Here is an 11,476-nt window from a genome sequence, read left to right as displayed (position 1 = left end):
CAGAACTTATTAAACCGTTCTGGATAAATTGCTTTTTTTTCTGAGTATGAATATGAATTTCAGTAACTAAAGACGTTTGACTGCTATTTTAATGCTATGTGGGAAGCTGTCCTTCATCTGAGTCAAACAGTAGTAGATAAAGTAAAGCATATGTTTTCTCTTGATTTTTATTCCAATGAGCTGTTTACTTAACCCCCAAAATAAAATCAACCCTAAAATAAACTCAAAAGGGCAGCGTGAGTAAATTTTCAAAGCCCTGGTACTATTTCAGACAGCTAATAAGCATGGGAACCAGTTAAAACACAAACGCAGACTGAATGTAACCACACTCCATGAAGAGCGCAGTCATCTCTATTGTGACCTAAATTAACAGTAAAACATTCCCTTGTGCATTTAGCCATTAAGAGTGGAGAAAAGCCAGAAGTTTGTGCGAAGCAGCCACGCACTGCCAGACCAAACAGCACAAACTCTAAATTAGCTTTACGTGACTGAGGCTCATATCAGGGAGAATAATTTATAGGGCCATAAATAAGTAATTGCGTTGAGTTAGAATGATTCAAGTTTGATACACAACATTGTATAATATTTGGACACATGCTGGTGGCAGATCGATGTTTGGGTGGACGCTGTGGGCAAACAGATGTCAGTGAGGGTGGTCAGCGTAAAAGATGTCCGTCAGATTTTTTAGGACTTCAGGATCAGACCAGACCAAAACACGGCCTTCACATTAGACACCGAATGAATCCGGCCGCTCTCCACATCCTTCTCTGGCTTTTATTTTTGTGTCTTTACTTCTTCAGATTTCCCCAACCCCGAAGAATTCGTCCCACACTGTAAGACTAAAAAGACCCCCCCCCCCCCCCCACACACACACACACACACACACTCTTACTGCTGTCTTTATTCTAATCTTCTCTGCAACATCTTCTGTGTTTAGATTTATCTATATATATATTTATATGTTTTTCATTTTATAGCAGCAGAATTCTATGCATAAAACTAGGCTAAACTCATCAGTGTAAATATGTTTAGCAGTTATGGCCCTCAGGATAGTCATAATGTGGATCTAGTCTAAGATGTATTTTATGATAAATTGTGGAACTGCACTGTGTGAAATTCAAGCAGTATCTTTAAGTGTAATTCAACATGACAAAGAAATATATCACCATTCATTGACTCTTTTTTCTTTTCTTTTTAATCTGAACGGTCAAACCGTTCTTCTATAATAGTTCTAATACTTTTTATACCAGTTACTCTAATTTTTATGTATGTTTAACCTTTTTATTATTATTTCCATTTCTCTCAATGTTGAATCTCACTACATTCATATTATAATAATATGATTCTTTTATACAACAGTGTATGTACAGTTGAAGAATAATGTAGAGGGATTTTGGTAACACAGTATCCTTGTTACATATAGTAATAACAGTAAATTATTCATAATTACATGCAGTTAACCCTCAACCAGTTCCAAAATCTACCCTAACCCTATAGTAAGTACATGTAGTTGCTTAATATTACTCAGTCCTTAAATATATAATTACACTGTCACAATGACACCTTAAAATAAAGTGTAACCCGGGATTTTTATTTCTATTTTTTATCAGCAGAAATGAGAGGCAGTACTACATGCTGTATAAATACATATTTAAATAATTATTTTTTCACATTACTGTAATGAGATTTTAACATTTGGGAATTTAGAGGAGGGGGTGTTTAATTATCTAGAAATTATGTCACGATGTAAAATAATCTTAAAATAGATTTAATTATATTTAAGATAATATCTTTTCTTATTGTCCTTGTAACATTGGAATGATATATGAACCAGACAGATTTAATTATTTGGAATCTGTGCTTTGATCATATGAAACTCAGAATTCAAATATGAAAATAAACAATATGTTAATAATATGTTAAAACAATATATATATATTAAGCATGTTAAATATACTGAGGACATCCCTTTGTTAAAATGTTCTTTGAAAGTGTTTTTTTATTTTTTTTTTTATTTTTTTTTTTACCTCTTCGCTGTAAATATCTGTACATGAAAGCTGTCTGTATACAAACTTTAAAATCATTTGGGGAAGAATGTGGCTGATATAGAAAAACAGCTGTTGGTATGTTAAAGTGTCTGGCAATATTTATGAGTGTTACTCAAATAAGAAATTCAAGAAGTACAACTGTGGCAGCTGTGACATCAAAATGTCACAGCCACGGTCCTCTTCAGCCGGCACCTTGGAATTCACGAGTATCGCTTTCACTTTGGACGCCAGGATCCATCTCTCTTCCAAACCAGGACTGACAGAACAGCACCCGAGTGCCTCGGACTGCCATAGGACTGGGGCAGCTTGGGAAAAGAGATGTGGCACTTTAGCAGATCCTGAGTTTTCGGGGCAGGTGCTGAGATGTCCTGCAGTGTGAGTAAAGGAACAGGTCTAAGAACAGCAAGGGGTAGAGTGAGAGTAATATCCATGTGCGTTAGACCTGTTATAGCGCAGATAACAAGGCATTCTCTTGCATTCTCAGCGGATGGATTATTTTTTCATCTGTTTCCAGGAAAGCGGATTAAAGGCTGGACCTCGAATAGACTTTTTTCTAAATCTAAATTTCAAGAAGATTCCATCAGACAAAGAACGTCTGTAAATGCTAAAGAATTGCTTGGTGGGATATGGGATATTATGAATTGACAGGCTCTCCCTGTGATCGACATTATGGGTTCCAATTACCATTCAAGAGTCAACAATATAACTTTCCCTGTCAAATAGTATTTTTTCTAATTTATATGTCATGAACGTTTGTCAAACCTGACTCTTCTGAAACAAAATGTCACATGTGGCAAAAATGTTCTTTGTGGCATAGATTCAACAAGGTGCTGGAGACATTCCTCAGAGATTTTGGTCCATATTGACATGATCGCATCACACAGTTGCTGCAGATTTGAATCTCCCGTTTCACCACATCCCAAAGATGCTCTATTGGATTGAGATCTGGTGACTGTGGAGTCAGTTTCAGTATAGTGAACTCATTGCCATGTTCAAGAAACCTGTTTGAGATGATTTGAGCTTTGTGACATGTGCGTTATCCTGCTGGAAGTATCCATCATACACTGTGGTCACACTGTGGATGGACATGATCAGCAACAGTATTCAGGTCGGCTGGGGCATTTAAATGATGCTCAATTGGTACTAAGTGTGCCAAGAAAGTGTGCCAAGAAAATACCACCACCACCACCAGCCTAAACTGTTGATACAAGGCAGGACTGATCCATGTTGTTTACGTCAGATTCTGACTCTACCATCTGAATGTTGCAGCAGAAATCAAGACTCATCAGACCAGGCAACGTTTTGCCAGATTTTTTGTCCAATTTTTGTGAGCCCGTGTGAATTGTAGCCTCAGTTTCCTGTTCTTAGCTGACAGGATCATCACTCGAGTGTCTTCTGCTGTAGCTCTTCTGCTTTAAGCTTTGACATGTTGTGTGTTCAGAGATGCTCTTCTGCAGACCTCAGTTGTAACGAGTGCTTATTTGAGTTACTATTGTCTTTCTATCAGCTCAAACCGGTCTGACCATTCTCCTCTGACCACAGAACTATGCAGCTCACTGGATACTTTCTCTTTTTCGGACCGTTCCCTGCCTGTAACCCAGAGATAGTTGTGCGTGAAAATCCCAGTAGATCAGCAGTTTTAGAAATACTCAGACCAGTTCGTCTGGCACCAACAACCATGCCACGTTCAAAGTCGCTTAAATCACCTTTCTTCCCCATTCTGATGCTCAGTTTGAACTTCAGTAGATCATCTTGGCCGTGTATACATGACTAAATGCTTGCAAAACAAGCTTATTTTTGTGTAAGTGCAGTTCAGGTAATGATTAATAACTAGTATAAAGTACTAAAGTACCCAAAGCATTTTCAGCTGTAATTAAACGAATGAAAACTACACAGTCCTTATCCTTAGGATATTTAGAACGTTTTGGGTTTTTCAGCAGTGCAAACCTCTAAGGTCTTGGTGTGACGTGACAAACGTCCCTTGAGCTTTGACAGTCCTATCAAAATCTGCTGGCTGCTCATTAAAATTCCTGATGCTCTCCTACACCTAAGAGAGTTGTCAAATTGTACCGTCATTTCAAGATTTCCACTGTCTTCTCAGTTTGTCAGTATGTCAGAGATCTAAGGTCTCACTGAGCAAACCCCACTGAAGCCACGCTCCCCACCACCAATCATAAACCTTCAGATTCATGAAAGCCTCTTCTCCTGGCGACCAAATGTCTGATGTTCACGTCACCACAACATTTCTCCTGATTGTTTTCCCAAACCTCCTGCTATCCAGTATTCACTGAAGGCATTTCATGCCATAATGGATAGCTGTCACCTTCCTGTATCTCCAGTTCCAGCAAAGCTCACTTCCAGACCAAATGACGGTTTAAATGCTATTCATTTTGGATTATTTGAAATCTCATTAACTCGTAAATGATGCATTGTAAATAAAATGTGTTCACCATAAGGTTTAGAGTTGAATCAATTTCCAGATTATCATTTTTCACTCTCATTTTTTGGTGCCATCATATTAAGCTCACAGTGAAGGTAATGTGTTACGGATCTTTCTCATCTCTCACTCTCTGAATTTTTATCCTCCCTAATACGCAAGTGGAGCAATTTCTATGGAAATTGAGTTTTTCTTATTCAGAGAATTCTAAATTAAAGGGTTGTGTTAACACATACGTTTTTTTTTTTTTTTTTTATCACCATCAAGATATTATGTTAAAACTTACATAAGAAAAATATATATATTTAAGGAGAAGTGAATGTCACTCTACCCTTGTGAAAAAGAAGTACACTTTTGCATACTTTTAAACAGATTACTTATAATATACTTAAAATAAATATACTTGAGTGTGAACTGAATATAATGTTTTTGGACACTTCAGTGAATGTTCATTCCAATTTAAATTAAAATGTATTGTAGTTTAATTTATAGTAAATTAAATTTTCTGAACTTTAAAGCACTTTTTTGTGAAAGACAAACATTTATAGTAAACAAAAATATATATTAATGTCATTTCTATTGAAACTTGTGTCATGTATTTAAATATATTTGTAATTACACATTTGTAATGATGTTGTAATTTAGTACATTGAAATGAAATTAACCTTAATTGTAATATCACATTGCACATTACAGTTAAAATTATAATCAAGTACTTTGCATGTGCTTATTAAAACTTGATTATTAAAACACGATGACTTAATTTGACATTATTTTAAAGTGCACTTATCATAAGTTTGGAAATGGAAATGTACACTTCTTAAAATCACTTAAGTGGCCTTTTATTTCAGTAATATTATATCATCAGCATTCTGCAAGTACAGTTTTTTAAATATACTTTTAAGATTTGAAGTATTAAGGTTGAACAATCACTCTTCGTCACTTCAGTTTAAAACTGGCCTTTTTATTTCCTGAAAAGTGATTTCTAGAAAACACTTTAGAGCATTGTGGGAAAACCATCACCTGAGTGACATTTACTAAATGATCCACCACTAAACTCACTCCTTACCGAGAGCGAGTTCATCCCCGGAGCCCTGTTCATCTAATGAGGCAGCAAAATAAAGAAGTATTTGGGAAGTCTAGCCCTCCAAATCTTCACGGTTCAGAGGACGAGTGTCACCAGTGGCGGGGAATTAGACGGGCCAGCTGGGGCTGGGGTGGCTCCTATTGAGTGCAAGTGTTTCCTGAGGCAGTGAAAGACTCTTCCAGGTACACTGCAGTCTGCCGAGCTGATGAACCACATCGAGACCCGGTGCTTCCAGCCAAAATATTACAGACCGGGACCAGGGAACAAAGAGCTCTATTCACTCCATTCTGAAGCGGTCGGGTTGTGAAAGTTTATTAAACCACTGATGTGATCTTTTAAAAGCTGAATCACTGATGTAATTCACTGTTAAGGATGAGCAAATTTACTTTTGACCTTTTCTGCTTCCTACTTGGTTTTATATCAATGCCTCAAGATAATGTTATTACGTATTACACATGTAATGTATACTTTACATCACAGTATGGGTCAATTCATTGTTATAATTGGCCTGAAAAACAACCGGCCAGATTCTTTTTTCCGTTTTCTTTATTTTATTATTTTTTTCAGAACTGTGCACATTCATCTTTTCCAGCAAATCTTTCTTTTTTCATTTTTCATTTTTTAAATGTGTTGTTTAACAGTGACCTCTGGAACAGAGGTGTTTATTGTCCTCTTGAAAGAATTAATAGGATGTAGTTTCATCCTTACAAAGCACAAACTCTCTGAAGATTTCCGTTGTGATTGTGCAAGCAAAAAAAAAAAAAAAACTGCTGAGTTTTCTCCACACACTGCCGCTAACAAAATTCTAGCAGTTATTCAATTGGACAAATAGCATGATAAAGCTATTATTGGGGGGTGTAATCTTTTTTATGAGTATATTAATCATATTCTACAGCTATCAGTTTAGATGAACTTTTAAAACCTGAGTGAAAATGTCAATGCAGCCAAAACTAAAGTTGTAACCATAAAATAATTAATCGAATAGGATCAGACTGTCATTATTTTATATAATAAATTAAAAAAGAACATTTTATATGACAAAATAGTATAATATAATAATATAATATAACCACTGTCCAATGAAACATTTCCAACTTACGACAATTTTCAGAATATCTCACTAACATGTGTAACAGTTTTTATGCTCTTGAACAATTTTTACGGAGACATGTTTTTCATCTGCCAGTGTCGTAAGATAATTTAATTGTAACATTTATGTTCATTGTGTTTATACCTGCTTGCCTGCGTGTCCTATTTCTAGTCTGTGTCAGTTTCATTCAGTTCACTGGTTTTTCGTTAATTAGCTCATTAGCTCCTCATCCCTGTTCGGTTCAGTTCTTTGTCCTGTCTCGTCAGTGGATGTGTTTGCCTTTTCTCCTGTGTTTCCTATGAATGGATTTATTAAAGACTGATTCTGAATTTTCCTTCTGGCGCTGATGACGCAGTGAAAACAATGATGATTCTAAACTGAACTGAATATATAAGGATAAATAAATATATATAAATATCATGTCTTGTTTGTAGAATGTAAATGACAGCTGATTAAAATTCCCCTTTAAGTAGGCCTACTGAAACAAGAACATTCATTGCTTTTAAGGACATTTAGTACTATTCCCTAATACAGTCATATAAATTATATAGGTCAGATGTTCATTAGAAGAAATGTTCAGATATATTATGTGCCAACTATAGCCCATTCAAATATATATATAGTGTTGTTGCTGAATTGTTCACTAGTTCCTCACATAGGTCATATAGCACACAAAACACATGCATGAACACGCATTTCCAGAACTATTTCACACAGAAACAAAAATTTTCAGGACCTTTTCAGATGAAACTCATTGTCAGTGTTGTGATGGTTGATTCAAACTCTTCTGTTGTACAGTAGCACCATCTAGTGTCACCATGCAGTGACATGAAGATTGAAAAAAAGACGTTAAAAAAGGAGTTAAAATAGTCAGTGTAATGAAAACAAAGCTCACATTTGAATTATTGAACTATATTAGCAACAAGCACATCCAGCTCTCTGAACTTTGAAGCTGATATGGCCAGTAGCGGTTCTGGCTTAGCCAATTTGGTGCCCTAGGCGAAATCAGACCCTGATATACACATTGATTTTAAAACAAAATACCTATTTAAAATAAGCACTTAACTATAATAAAATAATAAAATGAATAGGCCTAACTTGAGCACTGGCTCAGATAAGCTTTTGAACAACTGGGCCAAGAAGAGAATTATAGAGCAAGAGCCTGTATCCACCTTATCTTGCAATGCATAATAAACCCATTTCGTTTGAATGTGGGAGACTTCTGATTAATTAGACGGTATATAGATAAATAACTATAAGATTAACAAAATGCAGTAAATGGTAGGCCTAACATGCCTATGTTTGTGCTGCAAACCAGTGTGTTTATGATTATGATAATGAAATTAAAATAATATGACTACAAATAACAGTGTGCAATATCAAGCAGCATAACATACATTTCATTTTTTTTAAATTGTTTAGGCTACTTAATTGAAATGGTACGAAAATTGGTAAAGGTCACTCTCCATGGACGTAATGGTTTTTATACTGTCCAAACTGTATATTCCATCCCCTAACACTAACCCGACCCCTAAACCTACCCATCACAGAAAACTTTCTGCATTTTTACATAAAAAACAAAAAAAACCTTCATCATGGGGACCTCAATTTAGGTCCCCACGATGACACGAGTCCTCATGGGTCAGTGTGCATTCAGGTTGAAGTTCCCACCAGGATAGAAAAACATGTACACACGCGTGTACACACGCGCGCACACACACACACACACACACACACACACACACACACACAATCAAGGTTAAATCAGCCTGAAAAAAATAGTCACACTTCTATTGTTCGCGGTAAAAATGGCCACATTGGAAATAAATAGGAGTAATTTAAAGTAATTTACAAGAAAATAAGAAAAAGTCATTTAATTATAAAATATTTTATAAATTAAAGGGCTATGATTCATTTAGTTAATCATATTCTATTGCAAAAAGCATATACAGCTTGATACTGCCCAGTTCATTTATTAGCATTTTTAATTTTCATCATTTTAAGGGCATTTGTATAAGAAAGAAATTCACTGTGAAATACACAAAAGCTTGGTTTCACTTTCAAATATTTAGATTTGTGTAATATTCCAGGAATAAGGACATTAACCAGAAAATCATCTTTGTTGCTGTTCACAAGAAGTCCATAGATAATGTCCTTTTGAGAGAAGACTCCACAGTGAGGAACTTTTGGGTAAAGCCAGTAATGAATATCAAACCATAAAGCATCTACGTAAATACATTGGAAAAATAAAATGACTAGTATAGTTTCAATTCCAAATCTCTGTCGTACGATTACACTGGATGAATATACATCATTTAAAATTTGGGAGACGTTAGGGAGTGAAATCCCATATAAAAAATTATATTCCTCCCATGTTTTAAACATTTCTCTTGGAATATGTAACCAAAAAGTTGTTTAGAAAAGATTTTAACCAGTTAATTTTCAGGGTACCATTTATGAAATCAAAATCAATGGCTTTTAGACTTTTTAGACTAGATTTTTATATTCTGGTCATCTCTGCTCTTTTAATGTAGGTAATTAATTTTTCCTTCTCCATATATAATCAAAATTGACCTGATTAATTTTTTTTTTTAATTGCTTTATTTGAATACAATCCTGGGGAAAATACTGGGTTATTAGGCTAATTCAAGTTTATAAAATTGACATCATATCTTTACTTAGAGCAATCAGAAACAAAGCATTTTCCTGAATGCCCTAAGGAAAGATATTATGTCAAAAACTTTGTAAACCCAGCCAAAAGACATTTTTCTTACCCTTATTTCATCCTCTGATTTGAACGCTCTGTTTGAAGGGGCGTGTCTGCTGTGAGACTTTAGTGTAAATGCCCACTGCTGTGATTGGCTAACATCTGTGAATATGAAATAGCTAAGTATTACATATGGAACTCACTCGAAAACTTTTAGCATGTTTGAACTATTACAGCTCTCAAGGTTAACAAGTGAAAAGTGTTGATTATAGCATTACATTTAGATATATAGCATTATATTTAGCTCGTGGCATGAAAGGTTGCAATGCAGTGCCATTTAGCCAATAACAAGACATGTTGAGCGCATGAATGCAGTGATCTCATCATTGCAACACAATTTCTGCACACCAACGAATGCTTTCATCATAACTAACAGTGCAAACCATGGTGAAAACACGATGTAAATAAGAGATCTGTTGATTATAACGGGAGTCCAGAAATCAGTCACTGATAAACTTGCACTGTGTGATTGACACCTCCAGCCATTGTAAAGGGACAGTTCTTTGATCACTTTCTAGAAATATAATTGAATCTCATTTAAAATAACATATTATTTTCTTCCTACTAAGAGAAACAAAGTAAAGTTGACCGTTAAGTCACTGGTTACTGTTAGATTAAGAACATCTGACTGTCCATGAATCATTGCATATAAGAAATCACAGGTCACAGATCAGGCATTAGAATTAACACAGCTACTTGTCGCATTGCTGTCGAGTCCAAAAGTCAGTTTGCAAAGCCTGTGCCGAAATTGTGACTGATTTACCAAAGGATCCACAGTGAAATGTACCGAATACAAATAAATAATGCTCAAGTGAAACATTCACATTGTTGAAAATAAATAACCACTTTCCAAACATTAGGATATTTTGGAAGTTAATGTTATTTGTAGTCCAGTGATCCTGTGTTGGACTTCTCTACTCTCATCTGACTAACATGCCAGTGGGCGGGGCCAACGTTGTAAATATGATGAAGTAGCCTAGGTGTTGATCTGATTCTGCAGAGCAGTCTTTCACCTATCTACATTCAGAGATGGGCACAAATACATCAAAAAGTATTTAATTACAAATTACAAATACTTACTCATCAAATGTATTTAAATAAATACAAAATACTGCTGTGAAAAAAAGTATTTAATTAAAATACAAGTAATTTGTTATTTGAAAATACAAAAATACAAAAAATAATTACAGTCTTATGAAGTGCGAGAGTAACTGTTTAGAGGCTAAGAGTATAGAATATCGTAATTTCATTGTTTAGTGCAGACAGAAGATGCGTTTTTAATGTACATGTTGCCACAAACTGTCATAATAAAAGATAATTATGCCTATAACACTATATTTGTATTATATTACACAAAAACGAGTGAATGCTGCTGCGATGGTGTTTCTAATGTGACAAAGTTGACATCCTTCTCTCTTCCGACTGCCTTTATCAGTTTCTCTCTATTTTTTTTTTACTCTTTTTGAAAGTTGTGAAAACGCTGTTGTGGCGTTTTTCTTTTGCCATTTGAGCAAATGGGAACACACAAAAAATATATTTAATGTAGTCTCTCATTCACTGCTATAGAAGTTTGCCCAACTATGACGCCTTCCACTTCTGGAAACCCTTGCATCTAGCTAAAAACTGTGATAGGCAATTTGGTAGTCCTGTTCGTATTTTATGTCTATGGTCCTATTAAGCCTGGTGATGAAAGTTAATATATGCAAAATAAAATGATATATTTAAATAAGTATTTTAAGTAGCCTATTTTAAATACAAATTACAGTCTCTCAAAGTATTTAATTACAAATTACATTTCATTTATTTTTGTTAAGGGAAATACAAATTACAAAACACTCAAAAGTAATTAAATACGTATTTCAAATACATGTAATTAAAATACTGCCAATCTCTGTCTACATTACATAAGTCTCTGGGCTTAGTTTCAATAAAAGCTGTTTTTGGACTAACAAGGAAGTTTTAAAGGATATTCTTATAGTATGATGACCTCTTATAAAAGCTCAAAAGCTGTCAAAAGCTCAAGGAAAAGTTGATTCCTCAAATCATG

Source organism: Rutilus rutilus (genome assembly GCF_951802725.1).
Source record: "Rutilus rutilus genome assembly, chromosome: 10".
NCBI classification, from domain to species: Eukaryota; Metazoa; Chordata; class Actinopteri; order Cypriniformes; family Leuciscidae; genus Rutilus; species Rutilus rutilus.
The sequence above is the reverse complement of the archived record's forward strand: the minus strand, read 5'-3'. Positions refer to the sequence as shown.